Source organism: Notamacropus eugenii, chromosome 2 (assembly GCF_028372415.1).
Source record: "Notamacropus eugenii isolate mMacEug1 chromosome 2, mMacEug1.pri_v2, whole genome shotgun sequence".
NCBI lineage: Eukaryota > Metazoa > Chordata > Mammalia > Diprotodontia > Macropodidae > Notamacropus > Notamacropus eugenii.
In genome coordinates, this window is record NC_092873.1 from 291,931,504 (window position 1) to 291,955,701 (window position 24,198).

General features: G+C 39.6%; 1 long non-coding RNA gene across 1 annotated transcript; it reads right to left on the reverse strand.

The window, feature by feature from the left end:
* Positions 1-279: 279 nt before the first annotated feature.
* LOC140523916 (uncharacterized) lies at positions 280-23,546 on the reverse strand. The gene is made up of 3 exons (XR_011973508.1): positions 23,235-23,546; positions 6,395-6,540; positions 280-421 (listed from the first exon to the last, which is right to left on the reverse strand). It is a non-coding gene; the product is annotated as an uncharacterized lncRNA (long non-coding RNA).
* Between the last annotated feature and the right edge of the window lie 652 nt (positions 23,547-24,198).

Sequence of the window (24,198 nt, forward strand, 5' to 3'; positions counted from 1 at the left end):
CAGTGTTTTTTTCATTATACTATGCAGCCCTCTCTATATAAATTAGAGCCAAATAAAGGCACCCTGGGATTATAGGAGTACTATCTAAACAAGTGGATAACTTTGTTTTGTCCTTCTCTCATCCTTCACCTTTATCCACCACCCCTTATCATCCTCATTACTCTTTTCCTACTCCACGAGTCTCTAAACCTACAAAGCAGTGATGTCTATAGAAAATACATTGAACCTGCCACTTTGGCCCACACCAAATATAAAGATTTATTAGAGTTCAGTCAAATGTGATCTGAAGAGAGCAGAAATAAGGGTAGAATTTATTTAATTTCTTTACATCCCCATTCCTAGTGCTTTGTAGCTCCATTTCAGCAGAACTTCAGGTGGGCAGGAAGGCACCACTTCTGGGATGGAATTAGCTTGTGGTGTTCTGGAAAAAGAAGATGTATCATAAAGAATTACAGAATGTTAGAACTTGGAAGTTAGAGATCATACATCCCAATTCCTCATTTTATAACTCAGATTTCACATACCTGGTAAGTGCTGGGTCACCTGACTCATATACACCAGTCCTCCAGTCACATTTTGTGTTTTCAAATGGCTCTACTCTCTGAGCCCCAATGTCTTGACTCAAGCCAAAGCTTAAGGAAAGGGTGACATAACTCTCTGTCAGTGTCCCAGTCCTCTTCTCTCTCTGGTTTCTGATTCCACCCACAAGCCTAGCTAATTCTCAGATTCCTTTTTTCTTGTCTCCCTTTCCTGGCAGCTCAAGACCAGAAGCATCAAGTCTAATTTATCTGATGTTGGATGGGTGGTATATGGGCACCATGCCTAGGTAGCTTTCGTACCAATTTGCTTTGGTTTTGTACTACCCAGCTATGCTTTAGTACTGGAGACAGTTGCCAACCAGACCCCAGAGAAGGAAAGGTATGAGAGAAAAGAAGTCCAAACCACTAGGATCAGTCTTTTATATAGACAACTATTTATTGGAGTGTGATTTCTAGTGGTCAAGCAAAGACCTCTCTATTTATTAGCCTTTAGCCCCAACCTCACTCTCCCCAAATCTGCCTGCTGACAATAATGGCTGTATGATTTTATCTCAGCTGAATTTCTCTTTAAAAAGTAATCCCTATACTCCCACCACTCTCCACTATCATCATCATGACCATTTTAAAGAACTCTCAGTTATTGTTAATTATTAGCCCAATCCAAGAGTGACATGGGCTGCCCCAAGAGATGCCAGGTTCCCCTTCATTAGTGGTCTTTAAATTGAGGCTAGAGATCATTTCATTAAAGATATTGCTAGAATTTACATTTTGATGTTTGTGTAGGATCTTCAAGGTTTAACCTGAGTCCTGAGTAGGCTGGAGTGGTCAATATGCATTAGATTGGAATATGAGATCTTAACGGGATTTTAAAGAGTTTTGTGAATGAATAACAATAGCTCACATTAACATGGGGTTCTCTTTTTTCTTTTTTTAAAATAGTATTTTATTTTTTCCCAATTACATGTAGTGACAATTTTTAACATTCATTTTTTTTTTAAATTGAGTTTCAAATTTTCTCCCTCCCTCACCTGCCTTCTTCCTAAGACAGTAAGCAATTTAATATAGGCTATATGCGTACAATCATGTAAAAAAGCTTTCTTTGTTAGTCATGTTGTGAAAGAAGAAACAGTCCAAAAGGAAGAAAAACAGTTTAAAAATAAAGTGGAGAATAGTATGCTTTGATCTGCATTCAGATTCCATCTTTCTGTGGAGAAGGATAGCTTTTTCATCATTAGTCCTTCGGAATTTTTTTGGATCATTGTATTGCTGAGAATAGCTCATAATTGATCATCGTACAATGTTGTTATTACTATGTACAATGTTCTCCTGGTTCTGCTCACTTTACTTTGGATCAGTTCGTGTAAGTCTTTCCAGGTTTTTCTGAAATGGCTATTTTTTTCACAATGACTTTGTGAGGAAAGTATAAGTAAATGTCATAATCTCCATATTACAGATGACGAAAGTAGGGAAGAGAAAAGGATTTGGACAAGCCTTCCTATTTCACGCATTTGCCCAGACTATATGTTAGGTCATCTTTCACAACACTGACTTTCTTTTCCCTCCTTATCTCTGTAACACTTACCATGTCTGAAGGTCAGTCAAAGACATTTATACAGAGTCCTTCCATGTAGTCAGCCTGGCATGTTCTGGAGTTATTGAAGTTATTGAAGTGATTTGCTTCTGTCTGACATCAGCAAGATTAGTTTCATCTATTATTAGTACTAGGAGGCAGGATGTATTTGAATATGCCACCAGGTCCTGAGTTCTAGATTTGTACTGCCCAGTTCACTAACTAGGCATGTGCCAATGACATGTCCCAGTGGTTTGCTATATCTGATCAAACCACTGGATGGCACTAAAAGCTCAAGCTATGCCACTTGTTCACTGCCAGTTTTTACCAGCCTTGCTTTTCCCAGTGCTTTTCAGGGCTCCTATCTAAGGACATGATTTAATCTCATCATAATTCATAACTAGCTTAATTTGTATCCCCATTCCTATACAATTTTAATCTGTTTTATGACCTGAAAGTGTTACTCATTCATATATCAACCAAATAGTCTCTCTTACAGGGAAATTAGAATCAAAGACTTTCAGTCTCCCAAACAGTAAGGAACCTACTTCTTCTAGCGAGTTCTGAAATGCCCTCTCCATCCACTTATTCCTTTGGGTCTGGTGTTTCCTAGATGTACACAAAAGATGTATTAATAGAGTGTAGAATATTTTGCTCTTGGAGGAAAAGAAGACCTGGCAATTGCTGGACTTGGAATGACTGCTACTTCAGTGGCCTTGGAGGCCTAGTGTAAATTGCACAGGCTCATCTTTGGAGGGTCCTTGGTCAGTATCTCCTCTGGTGGGACTTCAGCATGTTTCTCAGGTTTCTTCCTCTAGCAAGGAGGGAAAGAAGCAACGGAGAGAGGAAGACACACAGACAAGGAGAGAGATGTGATGTGCTTCTTCCTTTCTCTTTCTAAATCCCCACTGGGGTTACTGATCTATTGTTCCTTCCACTAGAGAGAGTTTGAGTGATAGATGGCTAGATGGATGGATGGATGGATAGATAGATAGATAGATAGATAGATGGGTAGATAGACAGATGTATAGATAAATAGAAAGATAGATAGATGAGTGGATAGGTAGATAGATGGGTATATCTAGAATAGGAAGATAACTTAGAGGTTATTTAGCCCAATTCCCCCATTTTACAGAAGAGGAATCTGAGAACCAGAGAGATCGAGTTATTTGTCAAAGTCACACAGGTAGTAACAAAACTGGGATTCAAATTCTGGTCCTGTAACTCAGAGTCCAGCACTTTTTGCTGCCTCAGTTTATTCATCTCTAGAAGGTAGATAATAACACTTCCATAAATTACCTGTCATAGGATCCCAGGATCATAACTTGATTGAATAAATGAAAAAGCATTTATGAATCACTATTTACCAGGCATTCTGCTAAGCAATGGGGATGCAAATACAAAAAAACAAGACAGTGCCTTCCCTCAATGAGCTTTTATTCTAATGGGGAAGACAACAATATAGGGAAATAGTATCCAGGGATGGATGATTTGGATGGTGGTAGAATCATAGAACAACTGACTGACATTTCCTTTCCACAGTTACTTTGATAACTGATCCCAGAACTAGAGGTGAAAAACATAGTGGGGTGGTGGTGGAGCAGCATGGTATGAATATGGAGGAGGTCTCATCACTCAGAAGCCTAGGGCCCCAGGGCAGGAGTTGAAAAGATCTTTGAAGTCATCTAGTTCAATCCTGTCATAACCATTAGGGACCTTGAGACCTAGTGAGTTAAGTGATCAAGATTGGCTCTAGTAGGAGGTGGCACTTTGAAGGAATGATTCCTTGAGGCAGATGTGCCAACATTATAGAGAAAGAAAAGAGAATGTCCTGTTCTGAAAACAGCCAAGTAGCCAGTTTGGTTAGAACACAGAAAGCGTGAAGGACAGAAGAAGGCAATTGGTTTGGAAAGGCAGACTGAAGCCAGATTTACCTAGGTAACCACCAAAGGCTGTGAAGTAACTACAAGCTACCAACCTCAGATAATTGTCATGAGGCTCAAACAGAATTAAATATGAGTAACTCCCCTCTGGAGCCACTCTATCTACTACACTTACATGTTGGGGGTCTCCAGAGAGTGACCGACTAGTACTTTTTCTCAGCTTCCTAGGGGTAACCCTGAGAGTCTACAGTTCTAGCAGTTGCTCATGAGCTTCCATCAGTGTGTTTCCCTGTCAACCATCAATCCCTTGACTCCTCTAAATTCTACAAAAGGGGTTTACTGAAAAGGCACAGCAAGAATAATTGGTGCAAATCATTAACCTCAAACTGAAGGTGTCTTCCATTGCACACAAAAAATTGCCAAGGATGTTGGGACCAATATCAAGGTACAAAGGTAGAAAGATATGCACATAGAGAATATGTGGGACAGAAGTGTACCTCACCACTTCTGGCACTGAGAGATTTGTTTTTTATCCTTTTGTGTATTCCTTACCAAGTTCCTCTTAGGTTGAACTTTGAGAGTTCATGGTTCTGTTGAGCCCATAACCAGTATTTCTCTTTTGTTGTTTTGTTTTATTTTTTATTTCAATTTTCAAATATTTTATTTTTTCCAGTTATATAAAACAATTTTTAATATTCATTTTTTAAAATTTTGAATAAAAATTTTGAATTTCTAAATTCTCTTCCTCCTTTCTTCCTCTCTCCAACTTCCTGAGAAGACAAGCAGTGTAAAAAGAGCATCAATGAAACTGTCTCTATAAGATGAGGGAGTTGGAGCCCATTAAATCCTAAACCCTACAATTCAGCGACAGTCTCTGTCTCTCAGTGATTTCTCTCCATTTAAGAGGAACTTATTATGCTCAATTCCTAAGTGATGCTCAGGGAATCATAGCTCTAGGGCTGGAAGGGATCTTAGGGAACATGGAGTCCAATCCCCGTATCTTAGAGGTGAGTAAAGGGAGGCCCAGAAAGATAGTTACCGCCCCAAGGTCATATGGTAGCTAGCAACAAAGCCAGGTGAGGATTAAGGAAGCTCTTATTCTATCTGAACTTGTAATTCAAGGCGACTCTGGAAGAGATCCTAGAGGAGATAAGGAATGCTACTTTCCTAAACCTCAAGTCCCTTTGTTGTTGTTCATTCATGTCTGACTCTTCATGACCCCATTTGGGGTTTTCTTGGCAGAGATACTGGAGGGATTTGCCATTTCCTTCTTCAGCTCATTTGACAGATGAGGAAACAGAGGCAAACAGGGTTACATGAATTGCCCAGGGTCACACAGCTGGTAAGTGTCTGGGGCCAGCTTTGAATATGGCAAGATGAGTCTTTCTGACTGCAGGCCTGGTCCACTTAGCTGCCCCTAGCTTTCTTCTATTCCTAGGCCTGGGGTGGACCAGCAATTTTCCCTTGAGGGTGGAGCTGTAGAGTCTAATGTCCTTTCTGATCCCAGTTCTACTGCCCTCACTCTTAGAATATCTCCCACCACACCTCGCCAAAGTTAGCTCGGCTAAATGCCACTTTCCCCTGAGATTAAGCATCTTCAAGAGAGGGTTGAACAGTGAATCGGGAAAAGCTCTGGTGACCAGTAATAGAACTTCAAAGGGTGCTGGAGATTTTTTTCCTAAATAGAAGGGGACAGAATCAGAATAATAAAGTCATTGAGAGGTGAAGCCAGAACTTGATCATGTGTGTGTGTGTGTGTGTGTGTGTGTGTGTGTGTGTGTGTGTGTGTGTATCTTGAGGGGTGGGTGGCTAGTTGAGGAGCACTCAGAGAAGGGCAAATAGAGAGAAAGGAAGAAAGTCACAAAAACAAGTAGCACTCCCTGTGACAGCTTTAACTACCTTGCCTGAGAGAAGGCAAGATGTTCGTACCCATCATCGAACATAATTATTGGGGTTGGGATTCCGGGGTGATAGCCCATAATTAAACATAATGACTTTATGTTGCTCTGCCCAAGTAGGAGCCCAGACATTTCAAGATAATGGCTTTTCTTCTCTTTTTATTTGGAGCATATTAGATTCCTTCATGGACTGAAAGGCACCTATTAACACAAGCGCATTCGATAATTAGGTTGGTTCTGACTTCCATGCTATTCATTTACTACTTAAAGTCAGACTTGATAAGCTCCTCATTGTGGGGCCAGGACAAGAGGAGGAGCATAGGAGGGGTGCTTGATTCCACTCAGAAAATCTTTATGTCCTGTTCTCTGGGGACAGATTTGAGGCTGAGGCCAGGGAGAGAACTGGAGGATGAGACCCTGAGGCATTGAGAAGAAATAGACTTTGGGGAGTTGGGGGCAAAAGGATGGGGAGTCAGAAGACCTGTGTACTTGTCCTTCACTTACCTGAGCATTAGTCTCTATATCCATAAAAGAAAGATGGCAGTCCCCAGATACCTGCTACCTCCTATATGGCACTCTTCTTAATTTCCTCATCAGATAGTGCCTCCTCCATCCCACATTACTTCTTCTATGCCTGCTTAGATGTAGACCTGAAAAAGATCCCAGAAGCCATCTGGTCCAACCCCATCATTTTTACTGTTGAGGAACTGAAGCCCAAGGAGATTAAGTGACTTGCCCAGCATAATACAGATAGGATATATCTGATGGGATTTGAACCCAGGTCTTTCAAGATCCAAGGACAGTGTTCATTTCACTGTACCCCATCATAACCTCTGAAGTTCTTGAGAGTAGAAACTGTCTGATTTTTGTGTTTGGTGCCTAGTAGGCACTTAACAAATACAGGTTGATAGATTAGCGGATTGTCCTGTGCTCTTTAATAGCTCCAGGATATCAGTAGAAAGAAAGGTTTGGAGTCAGAAGACTAGGTTACCTCTACAGCCAGTCTGAGCAAAGGAAAACTTTCAGTGAGAATTGTGTCTTTTGCAACACTCCAAGAACAAAACAAAACTAAACTAAACTAAAATGGTCCTTCTAGTAGAAGAAACATGGTAAGTAGATGTATGAGTTCAGTTCAGATTCTGCCCTAAGGAACGCTTTGCTTTAATGCCCTTTCTTTCCAAATCTGACCAAAAGATTGCTGAGTTTGGAGTCAGAGCATATGCTCATGAATCCCAGCTGTGCTATTTACTCTCTAAGTGACCTTGGACAAGTGACTTAACCTGTCAGATTTTGTACCTGTAAAATGGAGGCTTGGTGTGGAGGGGTGAGGTAGGCAGCAGACCAAATTATTGCTAGGTTTCTTCTAGCTCTAAATCTGTGATTTAAGTCGCTTCAACTCTCTGAGCTTTTGACACTGTTGGCTGTCCCTTTTGCAGCTTTTCTCCTCTATGACATTTCTCTTTCTTGGTGTTCTTCCACTCTGCCCTCAGTCTCCTTTGCTGGATTATCATCATTCTCCTGCCAATAAATGTCCAAGTCCTGCAAGGCTTTGTCCTGGACCTTCTATTTTCTCTCTACTTACTCCTGTAAGATTTTTATCAGTTTCTATAGGTATAGAAATACAAACACAGAGAGGGAGGGAGGAAAGAAAGGAAATAAGGAGAGAGAGAGAGAGAGAGAGAGTGCTAACTTCTCTCTTGAACTTTATTGCCAATTTATGGCTGGATATCTCCACCTGGATGTTCCATAAGCATCTCAAATTTAACATGATCAAAAATGAACTCATTATTTGTTTTCCCCAAGTCTGTCCTTCCTCCAAACATACCTCTTCAGTGGGCCCATCATCCTTCCAGTCACTGAGGTTCATAACCTTAGATTCATTTTTAATTCTTCTCTCTCCCTCATACTTCAAACCAATCAATAGCCAAATCTTGAGGGTGCTATCTGGACATTTCTCACTTCCATCCCTTTCTCTCCACCTAGCCTCTACCATGGTTCAGACCAACAAATTTCACTCCTGAACTATCTCTGCTTCCAGTCTCTCACCTCTCTAATCCATTTTGCAAAGCTGCCAAACTTATATATCTAAAACAAAGATCTGACCATGTCACTCCCCACCCTTCACCATCACCACTGAAGAATCTTCAGTGACTATTGTATCTAGGATAAAAGACAAAAAAAAAACCCACGCACGATCCAGTTTCCACATGCCTTTCTATTATTTCATATTATTCCTCTTCACACATTCTCTGTTCTAATAAAATTGACCAGCTAGCCACTTCCTGTACACAGAATTCCATTACCTATCTTCAAATTTGTGCTTTGTATAAAGTGTGTCCCATGACTGGGATGCTCTCCTTCCTTACTTCTGCTTCTCAGAATCCTTTACATTCTTCAAAATATAACTCAGGTGTAACCATGTATACAAGACCTTTCCTGTTTCCCCTCACCCCCAGCTTTTAGCAATCCTTCCCTCTTGAAATCTTTTGTATCACAGCAAGGTGTTGTCTCATTGCTATTTGGACAATTTCATAAATAGAAAACAGAAGAAGTAAGGATAGTTACAAGAGACACACTGAATGAAACAGCCCTTGAAGAAAGGTACTGCCTTTGAATAAAGATGACTGATGTGTCCAATTTCCCAGAATCCAGTTTACGTGAAAGAAAGGATTATAAGGCTCAAAGCAGGGAGACCTTGATACTTAGAAAAATTGGGTGGCTACTGAACAACTGTACATTGCCAATTTGTGGTGTGGCTGGCTGTGGAGTCATTTCAAATAAGAAACTGAAAGGAAGTTTGGTCAAGACCAAACCACTGAGGGATAAGATTAGATTTCTGAGTAAGTCTTAGAAGAGACCTCAAAGTTCTGTCAGAGTAAGACCTCAGAGCCTGCTCTGACATCTACTGCTTGCAGGGACTGTCTTTTGCCTCTGTATGTGTAACCAGTGCTTAGCACAGTGTTTGACACATAGTAGATTTTTAATAAATGTTAATTGATTGATTGACTGCCTGGAAAAGCTGATTAGAGGGAGAGTTTTGCTGCTCGAAAGAACATATTGATTCCAGTTACTAAATGGCCAAAGGATGTGAATGGGCGGTTATCAAAGGAAGAAATCCAAGTTATCTATAGCTATATTAAAAAAATACTCCAAATCACTAATAACTAGGGAAATGTAAATCAAAACAAGTATAAGACTCCCTCTCATATCCATCAGATTATAAAAAATGATTAAGAAAATGACAAATGTTGGTGGGGATGTGGGAAAACAGGTACATTGATGTACTATTTAAGGAGCTGTGAATATCTGTATCTGGGAAACAGGTACAGATATTCTGGAAAACAATTTGAAACTATGCTTAAAAAGTTACTACTGTCCATATACCCTTTGCCTCAGCAATACCATTACTAGGTTTATATCCCAAAGAAATAAAAGAAAAAGACCTCTATGCACTAACATATTTATAGCATCTTTTATTTTAATGGCAAAGAACTGGAAACTTAGAACATATCTATAAATTGGAGAAGGACTGAATAAATTATGATTTATGATTATAATGGAATATTATCACATTATAATAAATGAAAAATTAATTTCAGATAAAAACAGTAAAACTTGTACCTACTTATGCAGAGTGAAATAAACAGATCCAGGAGAGCAATTAATACTATAACATTAAATAATGTAAGAATTGAACAATTCTTAAATTCTTACTCTGACCAATGCAATTATCAGTCATTATTCCAAAGAGTCAATGATTAAGAATGCTATCACATCATGATAAAAAGGTGATGGATTAATATGTAAAACAAGACACATATTTTTAGACATGACCAACATGGGAATTTATTTTGTTGGACTATGATCATCTTTTGCAAGGGTTTTGTCTTGTTTTTCCATTTGGGAGGGGAAACATGCTTGGTAATTGAAAACAATTTAAAATGAGTTAAATGGTTGAAAGCCTTTGCTGCTTTTCAGAGCCTATTTGAGGAAAAGCTTTATTGTGTGATAGAATTGATTGGAGGATACAAATTCTATTGTTTTCTTTTCCTGAACTGCCTTTCACTGCATTAGAAGGAGAAAGTCCTCAAAGTCCACACAAGGGAGTTAACCTGAAAAAGCTCTGTAGTCCCCAGGCTTAAGGATCTTTTTTGTTGAAAGAGCTTAATTCTGTCTGGGAAGCCCAGAAGAAGAAAGGCAAATAGCAGGTAGCCCAGAATCTGCTCGAACCAACAGTAGAGTGGAGAGGTTAAGAAAAAAGGTGGACCCCACACCAAAATGAACTGCTGTGCAGGTTATGCCTGAAGTAGAACAAGACTATCAAAGCTCAAAGTCCAGACCTGTGAGTTGTCCTCGGTATATAAGTAGGGGATATGTGCTATATAGGAATTCCATGTTAAGATTTTATAAGTTTGTGTTGACCACCTTTCCTGGATACTATATAAATTAGAGAGAAAGTGTGTCTCAAATTTTTAGATGGAATGTTATGTTTTAATTATTCTTGCCTTGCATCTTGGCTTTTGTTTAATGAATGAATGCTTCTGATGCAAGATTATGATGTCATTTTGGCAGACTTGCTAAATGAGAACATTGGTGGGGTTCAGAAGTTACAGTGGGGAGTAGTGGAAGAATAGCTCCCCACAGCAGGGTTATTTCTAGAACCCTGAGAGTGAGTTGTAGAATGTGGCTATTCCACACGTGAACCTCCTAACTGGTCAGCAAGAATGCTGGTCCAGTGAGCAAGCCAGCCCAGAGGAAAGAGGGAGAGAAGGCTTGGGGGTCATACACATGCCACGTCCATACTACATAATTCTTATTTTGCATTTACTAATCAATCTAGCTGTATTCATTCTTGGTATAGTGGGTAGAGTTAGGGACTTGGAGTCACGGAGACCTGACTTTGAGGAAAGCCTCAGACACTTACTAGCTGCGTGACTTTGGACACTTCAGTTAATGTTACTCAGTCTGTTTCCTCATCAATATAAAATGGAGATAATAAGCAGCTCCTACCTCACAGCATTGTTGTGAGGATCAAATGAGGGAACATATGTAAAATATTTTGCAAATCTTAAAGAGCTATGTAAATATTAGCTATCATCATCATCATCATCATCCCTCTAGTAGAATATAAGCAAGGGCTTTTGAGGTCAAGGATTGTTTCATTCTTGTCTCTGTTTCCCCAATACTTAGCACCTGTGCTTTGCACTTAATAGATGATTAACAAATGTTTGCCTCAGTTTCCTTGTCTGTAAAATGAATTGGAGAAGGAAATGGTAAACCTCTCCAGTATCTTTGCCAAGAAAACCCAAAATTGTCTCATGAAGATAGCTGAAAAACATTTGATCGAAGATAGTTGAAAAACAATTGTTGAATTCGATTAAAATATTGCTTTGCCAACTTCCACGTTTTTATGAGTATCAAGTGAGATAATGTCCATGAAGTAAATATCTTTGTAAACCATAAAAGCCCTCCACAAATATAGGTGACTTTGCAGTTGCTCTTAAGGATCATGTTGGTCAGTCATTTCAGTCATGTTCACCTCTCCATGGCCCTATCTGGGGTTTTCTCGGCAAGGATACTGGAGTGATTTACCATTTCCTTCTCCAGATCATTTTACGGATGAGAAAACTGAGACAAATGGGGTTAAGGGACTTGCCCAGGGTCACACAGCTAGTAAGTGTCTGAGGCCAGATTCGAACATAGGAAGATGAGTCTTCCTGACTCCAAGCCTGGCCCTCTATGCTCTATGGCACCACCTAGTAATCCTCTAAAGGACCACAGGATCATAGATTTAGAACTGGAAGGAATCTCAGTGGTCCTGCCTGCAGAGATTCTTGGGAAGAACCTTAGCCTGAATTGGACACTCAAGTTCAAATCCCAGCTCTGTTATGAACTACTGTGTCATTTGAATAAGAAAATAGTCTTGTTGTTTCCAAACTAATTTTACTTCTCTGTAAAATGGGACTCCTCTCTTACTCTGGAATATTTGAGGGTACTGAGGAAATAGCAAGAATTATGGATTAGGAGGCAGAAGATCTGATTTCTAGTACTAATCTCATCACTTACTTACTATGCCACCTTGGGCAAATCCTCTAACCTCTCTGAGACTCATTTTCTTTATCTGCAAAATGGTATAATAAAACCTGCTCTTTTTATATCATAAGGCTGGGACAGTAGTATGGAATCAAATAAGATAATGTAGGGGAGTTTTGAACACTGCAAGGTGTTGGCAATGTCAGAAGGGTTTGTGATGATTATAACTGCCAGACTCTTTCCTGTTGCTCCTGCCCCCATGGGAACTCCTCACTATTTTTCCTTCTCCCTCCTCCCTCCCCCCATTTGAAAACTGCATATGGCTCTGATTTCAGTCAAGAAGAGGGAGCTTTCAGAATTCTCACTTGCCAGCAGCCTCTCATAAAAGTAGCATCTCTATTTGGTTTCTGAATTATTTAACCCCCAAGTCCCTTTTAAAATATTAAAACTTTAAATAGGTTTATGGCCAAATCCTTGGGAGATAAACATACCTTGCCTGCCCCCTTTACTTTGATGAGTTCTGTTATCTGGGGCCAAAACCTGGGAAGAAGAAATTTCATAAACTAGCACCTCCCTGTTAACTCCGCAATTAGACTCATTAACTGGGGTCTATAGACTAGGGGCAGTTTTCAGAGGGTCTGTCAACTTGGATGGGAAAAATACATGCTAATTTTCACTAATCTGTAACTAAAATGTAACATTTCCTTCAATTATGAATTACAAAAAAAAAATTTTTCTGAAGAGTCTATAGGTTCCACTGTACTACTAAAGGGAGAGGAAAGAGGGAGGGAAGGAAGGAAGGGAAGGAGGGAAAGAGGAAGGGAGGAAGAAAGGAAGGAAGGAAGGAAGGAAGGGCAGGTTAAGTGCTGGGGGAGGAAGACACGTGATTTTGAGGTCCAGAAAGTCAGAACACAGCCAAAAGAATGAAGTCAGGCTGCCCTGGGTCCCTGCTGTACATATTAGTAATTGAATGGAGGGCTATTGGGTCAGTCTTAATTAGGCAGTTATGTGCCAAAGATCCAAGTCAGAGGCCCCAGTCCTCAGAACCCTACCCCATCCCTAGTCCAAACTCCAGCTCTTCAAGATGTACTCTTTTGGTGATGCATTTTTTTGTCTGTCTCAAGCTGCAGTGATGAGCCCATGCTAAATATTTAATATGTATGTCTATAGCTGTCCTTCAGTCTAAAGCCAGGAGGTTCCTGCAGAGGTCATTATACCAATTCCCCTGCCTCTAAGCAGGACCACTTCTAACCTAATCCGGACAGATGAAGACTCTCCCTTTATGTGGTTGAAGAAAAGAGAGGTCCAGGAACTATCTAGGTTTTCTCCTGACTCTTTCTATCTCAGCAGGATGGACACTGAGACTCATCATAGCTTGCTCCCAACCTTGGGAAGCTCTTGAAGTCCTTTTCTGATTAGCAGTGAGAGACATGATTAGAGAGCAATTAATTATACCTTTGTAGAAATGAGAACAATGATACCTTGGATCTATATAGTGCTTTAAGCTGCTTTACTTTACAAAAGACAACTGGGTATAGTACAAAGACCACAGAACCTGAAGTCTAGAAAACCTGGGATTGAATCTCACCCCTTTGAGCCTCAATTTCCTCATGTGTAAAACGAGGTTAATAGTTCCTCACAGGCTTGTTGTAAGGATCAATAAGAACTCATGTACAAAGTTAAGCTGTTAGTGAAATATCAATAATACCTAGGTTGTACTAATATTATGGTCCCTCAATTTCCCATAAATAGGGATTAGAATATTCATGATATTCTTTTGTATTTGCCTCTTGACTGTGTTTCTGACTTTTTTCACTTCAGTCCAACACCATGCCTTAGGTGCAGTACTACCCTGAAACTTCCATCTGTGCCTGGGACCTTCTCAGCCTGAAACCTCAGCCCTTTCTTGTGGCCTTCTCCCCATGGAACATCCTTCAGCCACGTCTACCCCTTTCTCCTAAATTCTCAGAGCCTCTATTCTGGGGAGGGGTCAAGGTCACCCCATTTATATTACTCTCCAGGTTGTGTCCCTTCCCTGCCCCTCCACTAACCCTCGCTACTTTTTGTGTATTGTCTTCCCCCATTAGAATATAAGTTCCTTACGAGTAGATACTGTCTTTCTTTTTGCAAGTAATCATATCAACAGCCAGGGTCTCCCACTGCACCCTGGGCTATCTCCAGTCATCCTGATGAATATCTGGGCACTGGACCCAGATGGCTCTGGAGGAAAAATTAAGGCTGATGACCTTGCACAAAATTCTCTCACTCAAATCCAAGTTAACTGCAAGTCATATCATCATCTCCCTGATGTCATGGTCCTCTTTCAGAACGAAGGACAAACACAATATCCCCAGTGTGTAGCATAGTTCCTGGCACATAGTAAGTACTTAAATGCTTGTTGTCCTGGCGAATTCTTCCCAGAGTTATTCTTGAAATCTTAGTGAGAAGTGACATCAGAGGTCATCTGGTCTGAGCCACACTTCAACACGGAGTCCCTTCCAATATCACCTACAAGTGGTATTCATCCAGCCTGAATACATGAATAGAAACTGTCTCCCAAGATGGCCCTTTCCCCTTATAGACAGAAACCTCTCTGCTTCTTGGAAACGTTCATTCATTCATTGCTCCTATCTGCCCTCTGTGGCCAAAAACAAGCTGAATTTTTCTTCTACAGGTTATTGTTGAGTTGTGTTTAACTCTTCATGACCCCATTTGGGGTTTTCTTGGCAAATATACTAGAATGGTTTGCCGTTTCCTTCTCCAGCTCATTTTGCAAATGAGGAAGTTGAGGCAAGCAGAGTTAAATGACTTGACCATAGTCACACAGCTAGTAAGGGTCTGAAGCCAGATTTGAATTCAGAAAGATCAATCTTCCTGACTCCAGGTCTGATCCACTTTATGCACTATGGTGTCACCTAGCTACCCCTGGACACAGGACCGTCATTCAAATATACTTTAAGAATTCAAGTGTAATGGAGAGAGGACCTGATTTGGAGTCATGGAAAACCTGGGTTTGTAACCTGTCTCTATATATTAGACCCTGAGCCCTTTATTTAACCTCTTTCAGATATAGTTCCCTCATCTGTAAAATGGGGATATGAATACTTGCAGCACCACCGCCAGGGTTGTTGCGAGGCCTATATGAAACTTTGCAACCTAAGAGCATCATCTAACTGCCAGCCATTACTGTTGTCATCTTTTTGTAATAAATATAAGGATTTATTAAGCACCAACTCTGTAAAAGTATTGTGCTATGCATGGAAAATAAAAAGACAAAAATGAGAAATAGTTCCTACCCTCAAGGAACTTAAATTCAACTCAGAGGAAGCATTCTATAAAATATCCAAGTCATTTACAGAGGAGGAGAGCAGCTGAGGCATTAGTTACAGCCATGTTAAAGTTATGGCTAATTGGTGCAGGATCAGATCAGATGTTACAGGTGAAAGCATTTTGAGCATTATGTCTGAAAACACAATACAAAAGTTGGCTGCTTGTTAGTTATTTATTATTCCTTCTCCACGAAAGCAAAGAATGGTTCCCTCCTGTACCCTTACACCCTGCCATTTCTATCGGTTATTTTGCTGGAATCTGTGGACAATCACATTGTATGTTTCTAATCTGGGGTCAATGAAGTTCCTGGGCTTGGGATGTGTAAGGTATATGCATGAGTGTATGGGCAGGAGGGTGTTTGAATATGCTTCTGGGTGTGAGCTTAACTTCTTGGGACCATGCTGTCAGCATGAAGTAAGGGTGACACCTAGCTGTAGCAATTCCTGTAATGGTAATGTAGTCTTAACCTTCAATAGCTGTAGCCACAGGCTGTACCTGTAGCCTCAGTGGGATTTTAGATATTGTCTTAATGACAGCCTAAACAGTAGTTATAGTTGTAACCAAAATGGTGGTGTTAGCTGGAGCCAGAGATATGACCATAACCTTAAACTAAATCTGGGCCAATAATGATAGCTGGTGCTCCCACTGTCTCTCTCTCTCTCTCTCCATATATATATATATATATATATACACACACACACACACACATATGAAGTATATGTATATGTATAGATATGTATAAATGTAAAATATATGAGCATGTATAGATATGTATATATGTATATGCACTTTGAGGTTTGCAAAGTTATCTTCTTTTAAATGATCTTATCTTATTTTACCCTCACAACAACCTTGGGGAGATGGGTACTAATGCAGTACCCACTTCACAAGGTTGTTGTGAGAGCTATATAAAACAATTATGGATTAAACTTTGCCAAATCAAGAGCATCATACAAATGTCAGCTTTTGACATTTTGTTTTTGTGGGTTTTTTAGGTGAGGAAGTTGTAGCAGACTGAAGTAAACTGACTTGCCCAGGACCACATAGCTAGGAGGTATCTGAGGCTGGATTTGAACTCAGGTCTTCCCACCTCCAAGCCTAATGCTCTAGCTATAGTAAATTAGACTGTAGCCATAGCCATAGCTATAACTGCAACTTTAGATTCATCTGTATCCATGACCATAATCGTACATAGCCATAACTATATAACCAGAACTACAATCTTAGTCAGGCTCTAGCCTCAGCTAGAATCATAGCTGTAGCTGTTTAAGTTGCAATGGTAGTTGTAGCTATGTCTTCAGTCACACCTATGCTGTATTGTTGTTCCACTGTGTTTGATTCTTTGCGAGCCCTTGGACCACAGGACACCACGCCCTTTTATTCTCCATCTCTTGAAGTCTGTCCAAGTTCATGTTCATTGTTTCCATGATATTATCGATCCATCTCATCCTCTGTCATTCCCTTTTCTTTTTGTCTTCAACCTTTCCCAACATCAGGGTCTTTTCCAATGAGTCCTGTCTTCTCATCATGTGACCACAGTATTAAAGCTTCAGCTTCAATATTTGAGCTTCCAGTGAATAGCCTGAATTAATTTCTTTAAGTATTGATTGATTTGATCTCCTTGCTGTCCAAGGAACTCTCAAAAGTCTTCTCCAGCACCACAACTTAGCTTTCCTTTTAGTTCAGCTCTCACAGACATACATTGCTACTGGAAAAACCATAGCTTTGACTATGTGGACCTTTGTCAGCAAGATGATGTCTCTGCTTTTTAGTATGTTGTCCAGATTTACCACAGTTTTCTTTCCAAGCAACAAGTTCCTTTAATATCATGGTTTCAGTCCCCTGTCTGCAGTGATCTTTGAGCCCAAGAATATAAAATCTGACCCTGCTTCCATTTCTTCTTCCTCTGTTTTACAGGAAATGATGGGACCAGTTTCCAAGATCTTAGGGGTTTGGTTTTTTTTTTAATGTTAAACTTTAAACCAGCTTTTACATTCTCCTGTTTCACCCTCATCAAAAGACTTCTTAGTTCCTCTTTACTTTCTGCCATAAGAGAGATCTGCATATCAAAGATAGTTGATAATTCTCCCAGTAATCTTAATTCCAGCTTTTGATTTATCCAACCTGGAATTTAGCATGCTGTACTCTGTACATAAATTTTTTAAAAATGAGGTAACAATATATGGTCTTGTTGTACTCCTTTCCCAATCTTAGGCCAATAAGTTGTTCCACGTTTGGTTCTAACTGTTGCTTCTTGGCCCACATACAGGTTCCTTAGGAGGCAAGCAAGATGATCTGGTATTCCCATCTCTTTGAGCACTTGCCACAGAAGTAGATATTTTTCTGGAATTCTCTTGCTCTCTTCATATCCAGCTAATGTTAGCAATTTGGTTTCTACTTCTTTGAAAACCAGCCTGCTCTTCTGGTAGTTTTTGGTTCACATATTGCTGAAACCTACCATGCAGAATCTTAAGCACAACTTTGCTGGCATGCAAAATGAGTGAAATTGTTTGGTAATTTGAACATTTCTTCGTATTGCTTTTATGACTGGAGCATAAACGGATTTTTTCCCATCCAGGTGCCACTGTTGTGTTACTTTAACAGCACCATCTTTTAGGGTTTAAAGTAGCTCAGTTGGAATTTTATCACCTCCGCTAGCCTTATTGTTAACTTCACTCTCCAAGATATCTGGCTCTAGATCAGTAATCACACCAATGTGGTTATCTGTTATTGGTGATATTAAGATCTTTCTTTTGTGTATTCTTGCCTCCTCTTCTTAATCTCTGCAGCTTCTGTAAAATCCCTACCATTTTTGTCTTTTATCCTTTTGTATGAAACGTTCCCTTGATATCTCTAATTTTCTTCAAGAGATTTCTTGTCTTTCTCATTCTATTGTTTTCTTCTATTTCTTTGCATTGCCCATTTAAGAAAACCTTATCTCTCCTTGCTATTCTCTGGAACTCTGCATTCAGTTGGGTGTAACTTTCCCTTTCTCCTTTCCCTTTCCCCTTCCGTCTTTCCTCAGTTATTTATAAAGCCTCATCAGACAACCATTTTATTTTATTGCTCTTTTTTTTTGGAATGCTTTTTGTTCCTGTTTTCTGTACAGTATTATGAACTTCTGTCTATAGTTCTTCAGGTACTCTATCTACCAGATCTAATTCCTTAAATCTATTCATTACTTCTATTTCATATTTATGGCAGGGGGTGGGGTGGGAGTGGGGTACAGTTATTTAGGTCATATCTATGTAGTCTACTTTCTTCAATTTAAGTCTGAATTTTGCAATAAGAATCTCATGATCTGAACCATAGTCAGCTCCAGATCTTGTTTTAACTGACTGTATAGAGCTTTATCACCTTTGCCTGCAAAGTATATAATCAATCTGATTTCTGTATTGACTATCTGGTGATGTCCACATGTAGAGTCAACTTTTGGATTGTTGAAAAAGAGTGTTTGTTATGATCAATGAGTAATTTTCACAAAACTATTCATCTCTACCCTACATCATTTTTTATTCCAAGTCCAAACTTGCCTTCTCTTCCAATTATCTTTTGATTTCCTACTTGAGTAATTCAATCCCCTATAATGAAAGTGATATCTTTTTGGGGTGTTATTTCTAGATGTTGTAGGTCTTCACAGAGCCTCTTTGGCATCTATACTGTGACTGTATTACAACTAGCTAGTCATAGCTGTAGTCCATAAGTGCCAAATCTACGGGTTTCTTCCTAGTCCTCATCCTTCTTGACCTCTCTGCAGCACTTGGCACTGATGACCACCCTCTTCTTCTCTCTAGAGTTTTGTGACAGTGCTCTGTCTAGCTATACTTCTGTCAGACTGCTCCTTCTGTCTCCTTTGCAGGGTTGTAAAGTCATGCTCATTAATTGTGGGTGTACAGTAAGCCTCTGTCTTGGCCCTGCTTCTCTTTTTCTCTTTATATGAATATTCTTCTTGCTTGGTGACCTTATCAGCTTTCATGGCTTATCATCTCAATGCAGATATACCCAGGTCTATATTTCAAGTGTTTGTCTCTCTCCTGAGTGCCAATCCTATGTCACAAATTGCCTATTGGACATTTTGAATTGGATGTTCCCTAGACATCTCATATTTAACTTGGGTCAAACCAAACTCATTATTCCCTACCAAACTCCCTCTTTCCAAATTTCCCTATTTAATCAAGGGTACCATTATCCTTTCAGTTCTCTGGCTTCTCAACTTCCTTATTTTCACTCACCCACACAGCTAAGAAGTTGCCAAATCTTGTTTTTATCTGTTTAAGACTCCTTGCATGTTGGCTTTCTCTCCACTCACTCAGGTACCATCCTAGTTCAGGCCCTCATTACTTCTCGACTGGACTGTTGAAATAGCTTCCAATTGGTCTCCCTGCCATAAATCTTTCCCCATTCCAGTCCATCTTCCATTTATCTACCAAAGTGATTTTCCTAATGCACACCTTTGACCACGTAATTCTATTTAATAAATTCCAGGGGCTCCCCATCACCTCATTTCTAATTCTTTACAACCTGGTCCCTCCCTATCTTCCCCAGATTTTTTTGTACTAACCTTTAAAAGAAAAGATATATGAGGGACTGGCCATTGAGAACCCAGTCATTAGGAGCAGAGTGGGTTACATTTTTGTTTTCATATTGCCATAATTTCTAGACTTATTCTTCTTCATGCTCTCCCCAGTAATAAGATCCTTACTTTCCGCATCCTGAAAGCAACTGGCACTAGGACCCACCCTAGAGAAGTACATTCTTTTGCTCTATGAGAAGCACTCTCAGCACTGCTATTCAAAACCCTAATATGGACCAGGTATCATGCTAAGGTCATACATACATACACACTATGTGTATTATGTATATTCTTTGAAGGTAGGTACTTTTTCACTTTTGTCTTTATATCTTGGTGGCACAGTGAATAGAGCACTTGATCTGGAGTCAGGAAAACCTGAGTTCAAATCCAGCCTCAGACACTTACTAGCAAGGTACTGGATCTCTGTCTGACTTAATTTCCTCAAGCATTAAATGGCGATAATAATAACATCTACCTCCCAGGGTTGTTGAGAAGATGAAATGAGGTAATATTTGTAAAGTGGCATGTATAGACGCTTCATAGATGATTTTTTCTCCCATTGCTTCCTTCCCTTCTCCTTCAACCAAAGTTGGAGACTTCCTGCTATTGGGTCACTAGTTCATCAAGATGTTACAAAGTAAATGTGATTCTTATTTTTCCCCAACAGTTCCAGTGGGATAGATCACATCCACCATGATGACTCCCAAATCTATATATCCAGCTCTAGTCTCTTTCCCACTTTCTGCTGAATATATTGAATTAGACATTCCATCCATACCTCAAGCTCAACATACTGAAAACAAAATCCATCTTTCTCCAAAACATCTTTCTCCCTCCTCTTCAAAACCTCTCTATTACTATTGTGAAAGCATATTTTAAAAACCTCTTTAGTATCTCTAGAAATGTTAAGAAATAATATTTCTTCTAAATCCTTCTCCAAAATCCTTGGAAAAGTCCTTTGGAAAAATGAGTAATAGATGAGAAGACAATGGGGACACAGTCTAAAGGTGATACCTTAAGACAAATGAAGTGACATATCCTTTTCCATTGAGAAAGGATAAAGATATCAGGGAAAAGACAAAGGTATAATTGGTGAATGAGGGGAATAGTTCAGTCTACTAGGTTACTCAATAATTCTGAATGTTAATCTAGAACTATATTTTCACAAATCTTGTCCTTGTTCAAGATTCTTATAAATGTTATCTGAAATCTTCTTGGGGCAAAGAGTCATGTCACAGGGCAAGGGAGACCATACCAATTTGGACGTCTCTCTTTCCCAGTCAGAAATGACTTGGATATAGATGAATGTGAAATTAAATAAGTCAAGTCAACAAGTATTTATTAAGCATTTATTATCTAGGAAGTATGTTACTCTTCAGAAATTCAAGTACCAGTAGAAATAGGATAGACAAATAAAAGAAAACTGAAAAGTTTAATGAATACCCACCCATAGGTATTATAGAGAATGTCTGAGAAAAGTCAGGGAGGAACCCTGAGGAAGATAAAGACATGGTTCACCTGGGCTTTTCCTTAAAATTTCCTGGAAATGGAAGTTCTGAGAGGAGAAAGTCAATTACAGGAGGGGGTTTCAGGAGAAAACTGAACTTCCAGGATGAGAAAGCAGGTGCAGAATGGTAAAGAAAGTCAGGAGGGAAGCTAAGACAGATTTGAGCCTCAGTCTCAGAGTGCTGTACTAATAACTTTTCTTCAGCACTATTGAGGGCACCATGATCCTTCCAGTCACCAAGGTCCACAAGCTAGTATCATCAATATGATATATATTTTGACTACATTTTATGTTAATACTATACAATATCTGTTTATTTATCATTATGTGTATTTGAGGTTGCTTATAATAACTATATAACAATTTATATTACAATTTAATTATATGATATATATTACAGTTTAATTGTAAATAGCATCAGAGACACAAAATGATGAACAGACATTTCGACAGTATAAACACAATAGTCAATAAACATAACAGCAAAATAAGAAACAAGTATATTCAAACATGAACTAATTGCCATGTACAGCAGTAAACAGATGCGATTACAGGCAAGGCACATTTCACATGGACAATCTTAAGTATTAATGCCTAGATACATGTATATCTAGGTTTGCCTGTGGCATCATAACTTGGCCCAGGGACTGGTTTAATAACTATCTTGTAACTAACTGGTCTCTCTGCTCCTCTATCAGAAGTAGTACTTGATTTTTCACAACATGACTAGTGTGGAAATATATTTTAAAAAAATAAAAATGTTTAAAAAAAGAACTAATAGTTGGTACAGACTGATCACAAGGATCATTATATAAACTTGTTTGTCTGCATTTGGGCTGGGCAGACAAGTCAAGTAGGTTATCAGTATGATTGAGCTCTGTGGGTTTGTATTGGTCCCATTGATCTTTTTAAGGAGCTGGAAAAAGTTTTGGCCCTGGGGAGGAATGTAACCTAAACCCCAAAGCACATTGGCATGAGACTTTCTCCTAATTGGTGGAGTTAGGTGTCTCACACCTGTATGAGAAGTAGAGTTGCCGACAGCAGGAAAGAAGAAAGGTCTCTTCATTCTCTTTTGGCTCGCTAGTCTCTTCAAGGGCTTCAGGCCCCTAGCATTGAGAGAGAATATGCATGGGATTCCAACCAGTCTTTAGGATCATGAAAGGAGAAGACTCCAGGAAGAAGCCAACGTAAGAAAAAACAGCAGCTTCCATCATGTCACTATCCTCAGTTTGCTATACTAGAAACTTTGGGAAATTTTCCTCTTGGGTAAGGTCAGGACTCTTGGTTGAGCTAATTTACCTCACTTCCAACAGGAGAATGACTTCATTCTGTATTTTGGGGTGTATACTTTCTGGTTTTTGTTTAATTACCAACTGGGATAAATTGGGTGAAAGGAATGGGGGGGGGGAGAGACAGAGAGAGAGACAGAGAGAGAACACTGGTGACTTTGGAGAGAGTGGTTTCAATTGAATAATTGAATGATAAGGTTGGAAACAAGACTACAAAGGGTTTTCAATCAAGTGAGAGAAGAAACAGGCAGTGAGTGTAGCTGGCTTTCTCAAGCAGTTTAGTTGAGAAGGGGAAGAGAGATATAGGATAACAGTGGGGACAATAGGATCAAGTGAGAGCTTTTTAACAGTGAGGGAGATATGGAGCTATGTATTTGTAAGCATTACTGAAGCATCCAATGGAAAGGGAGAGGATAAAGATTAGAGATCATAGAGATCACGGAGGGGACAAAGGGATCAAGGATTTTGTCTTGGCAAGAAAAAGGGCTCTTCATGAGTGAAGAGGAAGATATAATGGGGGAAGGCATTTGAGCTATATGAGATGAAGCAGAGGGGAGAAGAGAGAGCTCTTGTAGAATGGTCTCATTTTTTTCAGTGAAGCAAAGTCCTTACCTGAGAGGAGGAGTTCCCTGGGAAACTTGAGGAGAGATGAAAAGGTTTCCAATAGTCACCATGTTGATTGGGAGAGTGACTCAGGGAGGTGTAAAAAGATTACTTTCCCCAAGTGAGGCCACAGTTGAGATTCTGTAGTATAAATATATAGCAGATCCAGTCAGCACAGTTTTGCAACTTTCTCCAGCTCTGTTTCACAGCATATGAATGGGAGCAAAGGCAATGGACGGTGGGAGTAATCCAAATCCAAAGGATTTGGCAAGACAAAACAGAATGATGGGGCAAAGGATTTGAGCATGGGGGAAAATAGAGATGAAATGATTCACCCAAGATTTGCTAGAAGGAAGCAGAGCAAGTCTGTGCAGGAGTGACAGCCTGGGAAAGGGTGGAGGCATTGGAGGTCGTGATGAGTATTTTGGAAGCAAAGTTACACTTAAAGGAATGAATGTCCCCAAATGGAACTTTGTGGGAGAGAATTTTGAAAGAAAAGACGAGGGATTTCTTTGGGAACCAGAAACTATATCCCATAGGCAGCCACATGCCCTAACTATGCACAAAAGCCTCCCTCCCTGCTCCCCTCATCACTGAAGGGCATTGATTGTAGCTCACAGGAACATCATTCCAAGTCCACAAGGGTTACTTATCAGAGGCATCGAAGAGTGGACTGCCTCATTGCCTCTCCTATCCCCTACTCAGTTAATGTGAGGATAAGAAGGGTGGCCAGGCACAGTTCCATTCTACTGTCTATGGAAAGCAAAACTCATAGCAAGTGTAGGAGCAGCGAATTCAGAGGCTGCTGTGCTTTAATTGCTAACAATTAGATCTTGGAAAAATGAGCTTATTCTGATTCAAGCCATGTAAGAACCCTAATTAAATTTTAAACTTCTGTTTCTTTAAAAAAAATTTTTTCTTTTTTAAATATTTCCACAGAAGGTAATTAACTTCTCTTTTCTGTGGGTAAGCA